Source organism: Vicugna pacos, chromosome 13 (assembly GCF_048564905.1).
Source record: "Vicugna pacos chromosome 13, VicPac4, whole genome shotgun sequence".
In the NCBI taxonomy this organism is placed as follows: domain Eukaryota; kingdom Metazoa; phylum Chordata; class Mammalia; order Artiodactyla; family Camelidae; genus Vicugna; species Vicugna pacos.
The window spans coordinates 38,850,097-38,854,664 of NC_132999.1; positions in this window are offsets into that span (position 1 = coordinate 38,850,097).

Genomic DNA, 4,568 nt, shown 5'->3' on the forward strand with positions numbered 1-4,568 from the left:
TATTGTGGATTATTTTAGGAGCTGTCGGCTAGAATTTGTGACTACAAGTTCAAGAACTTGATTCTATCATTTCACTGAGGTGGTAATTAAGTCAAAAGAGCCCAATTTACTAATTTATTCTGAGAAATATAATGGCATCCCTATAGAAAATTTGGCTTGGGAAACAAAATTAGTATCAGAAGGTTGCTTAGGGAGAATCTTTGTAAAGTTAACTAGAACTTAAATCGCCCCTATTCCAACACCCAGGCTTCTCTCATAATTATTTTCTATTCTCTCTCTTTCCTTTCCTCAAAATCTAATCGGATTAGATGCCAAATGCTGTCAATTTGTCCTTAGGAAATTTCTTCCATCCATCTTTTCTCTGACTTAGGCGTTTGTTCGTGCCCAAGGAATGAGAACATAACCTCTAAAGGTCTGAAAGACCTTTAGAACTTGGAGCTTTTAGCTTTAGAGTTAAAGAGCTTGGAGAGTGAGAGAAAATGCCAGGTGAGGGAGCAGCCTTTATACTCTAGAACCTCCTTTTGAATGATCATCCCTGTGACTGTCACCACTCCCTCCCATACACTCTACCTTGGACTTGCTGTTGTCAGCTCACTGGAACCCTGGGAGCTTAGATGTTTCTTTCTGGGAGGCTTTGTTGCTGTGTTTTGATGAAGGGTCAGGGCCTTCAAAAGCAAAGAATCCCCCAAAGGAAGGGAAAACTCTGAACCCCACCCCCACCCCCACCAGCGCTGTTTCAGCCTTTTCCCTCCTGCCAGAGATTCCCCCGGAGAATTCATCTTTGCTCTCCCTTTTGGGGGATTTTACATTTGTTGTATACAAGGAAGCAGTGATTCCTTCATTGTACTACTACCCTTAGGCAAGTCTTACTTTTCCCTTGCTTGGGTTGTTGAAAGACCATCCCAACGGGTATCACTGCAGGTCATCCCACTTACCCCTGATTCATCTTCCTAAATTTACCTCCATTGCTTAAAAATGTTCAGCCCCTTCTTGCTGCAAATAGAATAAAAATCTTCAGCCTGGCTTTGAAGTCCAACCAACTCCCTAGAGCACAGAGTTGCTAGCTCCCCAAACCTGTCACCACTCCACCCTACATAGTAGTTTTCCCACCTTTGTGCCTTTGCTCAATCTGTCACCTCTTCCTGGAACTCCCTCCCACTTGTACTAAGTGGAATTGAGAGATAGTATCATCCAGTCATGGTCGAGTTACCCCAGCTCCACTTGCCTTCCTTCAGCCCCTCAAACCCTCATTTTTTTCTTACCTCAGGGCCTTTGTACTTGCTGTTCTCTCTGTGGAACATTCTTTACATGTCCAGGGCCTTCTCAATCTTCAGGGTTCTTCTCTGAAAGTAGCATCCTTTCTCTTCTGTCTTCTAGCAACATGTTTTTTTCCCCTTCATAGCACTTGCCACAATCTGTAATCATACATTTAAGTGTTCATTTATCTGTTTATCCCTCCCTGACATGAAATTGTAAACTCACAGTGTTCATGTCTGTTGGTTCCCCACTCCATTTCAGTGCCTAAGACAGTGCCAGGCCATTGTAAGCATGAATATTTCCTGAATGCATGAGTGAGTGAATGGATTACTATGCATGGAACCTGTGATCAATCATCAGCAAAAATGTCTACAACATCAATTTCTTCTCTGCTTTAACTTAGACCTGGTTCTCCCCAAAGAACATTTGTCTTCCCAAGCTCTGTCTTTTCTGTTTCGTTCACTTTCTAGATTTGAACCTGGCACAGAGTAGTTGCTCCATATATATTCATTTAATTATTTCTTACTTTCTCTTTTCCCCTTTAGTCTAACGAATGGTCAGGAAAGATAACCCAACCGAGTCATTGTTCGGAAGTCAGACAAACTGAAATTGAATCCTATTCTGCTGCTGACCAGCTGGTGATCTTGACCAAGATTTTTAACTTCTCCAAGTCTCAAAGTTATCTTTTATTTGTAAATCGAATTTTAACCTGGGCAGAGCTACCAGGTCAGGTTGGCCCAAGGAGTTAATCTACCCTGCCCCCTAGAGGACCTTTGTTTCTGAGATAAAGGACTTGGAATCCCAGAACTGTTGGAGAATCTTGGTGAGTTCCTCTGACCCCCTGGAGAGGAGGGCTCCAACACAGCCCTGTGGGAGTTGGCTCCAGCCTAGACCACGGGCCATAGGTGAAACATTCACTGGTCAAGGAGAAGGCAGCACAGACTTTGACAAAATCAACAATCCCTGAGCAGCAGAGTGGTAGTTATGGTTATTTCTGAGAACTAGGGAGGGGACCTGGTTCAAAGACTGGATTTACTGCTACTTAAGTATGTGGTGGGTTGTTTAGAGCTTGGTGATTGGGGTGTTTGCTAAATGTGTGATACATTTGTGTTAACCAAACTTAGGTGAGGTCAGGAGTACTTCTGAGCCATGGATAAAGTGAAGATATAATAATGAATACCCAGCTGTCAGGGTAGTTGTGAGGATCAAATGAGAAAATGAATTCATGTAAAGTGTAAACATGGTGCCTGGCACATATTAGATGCTTAATAAATGGCAACTGCTCTTGAAAATAAGACAGCCTTTCTACCTTTCTTTCTTATGCTACATGAAAATTTACTCTCTAATAAAGAATCAGAAAAAAATGGGTTGAAACAAGAACATGGTCAAACTATGCATTTTTTTGGAGGCCATCTTTTACTTTTTGGTTTAATAATAAAATACAGATTTTCTGTTAATAAATTGTGTGTTGTTAAATACATCTGAAATCCATTAAGAGATGGTAATGTGATTATGAAGTGGTTGCTAGTGGCCAAGGGTGAGAGATAGAAATGGATGAAGAAGGGACACCCAGAACTTTTTGGGGTAACAGAAATTTTCTGTCTTGATGGTAGATGACCACAGTTCATGTGTATATACACTTGTCAAAATTCATCAAACCCACTTAAATGGGTGTTTTATTGTTTGTATACTATACCTCAGTGGAGCAAATTTTTTAAAAATTCCAATGTTTTTATAGGCTTTATTATTTTAATAGTTATTTCATTTAAAATTAACATGTAATAATTGAATTGGAAATTTATTATTTTTATTCATTAATTTTATGCTTCACATTAAATAATTAAATACATTTTAATTTACCTTAAATAATATCAGTAATAACAATGGAAGTGAATCAGTGGAGGGAAATGCTGTTTTTGTATATCTCTAAAGAGCCAAAACTATGACTCCGACCTGGACACAGTGCTGGGCTCCTGGAGTACAGATTGAAGTAGACGTGCTCCCTGACCTCAGGTAGTAGCCTACTGTCTAATGAGGGGCACAGCCACATAAGCAGATAATTTCTCCTTTAAAAAATTACATTTTTGAGTAATTAAAATATGCAATGTTAAAATACTGTTTTTTAAAAATCTGTACAAAAGAATAGATAATAAAAATAAGTCTCCTTACCATCTGTGTCTCTCAGTCCCATAGTTTCCCTCCTGAAAAATAGTACAATTTTATCCTTTCAGAAATATTCTATTCATATCACAAGCATGTTTGTATATGGTAGGTATATACATATGTACATATATATGGTAGCTTTGTATAAAGTAGCTTTACTCTCTCTTAATTCTAGTTCTTCTCCTTGCTTTTTTTTAACTGAACATTCTACTCTGGAAATAATTCCACAGCAAAACATATCAAATAGATAGTTTTCAATATAAGAAGTGACAACGAATTGAAATTATAATGGGGTAATCACAGTTCAGGCATACAAAAATGGAGTCGGCATCTGGTCTCAGACACTTTTCTGTACCACTGAAAACCTGACTTTTCTTTGAACCAGACCCAAGGACATATGGAAAATCGCTGTACCTTCCCTCCATTTTGCTGTGAACTTAAAATTGGTCTAAAAATTAAATTCCACTAAATTTTTAAAAAATAAAATAAAGTTCCCCGTGTGGCTCACATGTTATTTCTACTGGACAATGCTGCCTTGTAGGGTAACAATCTGTGATTGTCTGCTCAAGTCACAACCGCAGCTCTAAGCTAGCCTTCTCATAATTTGGCTTATTCAAGAAATAATATTTCCAAATGTTTATAAAGACACATTAATAATTTACTTCTACATTGCCATTATATTTTAACCTTACTTCATGTTAATATTTCTTTTTTTCCATATTCTCCTGGATTCAAAGCATTTTTATGGATTCAATGTGTTTCACCTGATTATAGTCACTGATTTTCAATATTCAGCTTGTTGAGCTTCACTGTCCCTGGATGTGAAAAACTCCCTTCTCAAACTGGCCTCTCTGCCTCCTCCGACACTATAATTCCTGAAAGAATTGCCGCTTCCCATCAGTAACAAGATGTACCAGAATTTCCTCTGCCTGGAGATGCGGTACTGGCTGCCCTCCTGGAAGCCCTGGTTCCTTTTAGTGAAGGTTAAGTGTGAACGATTGAGGCACCAGGGCTGCATTTGTATCATTCTCAGTGACTGTTTGGTGTCAGCTGGCCCAGAACAAAGCAAACGTTAACCATTTCACTGGCTGAGTGGAAGCCTTGCAGAGTCATGAGTTCAATCCAACTCTAACCTTGTAATTTTTATC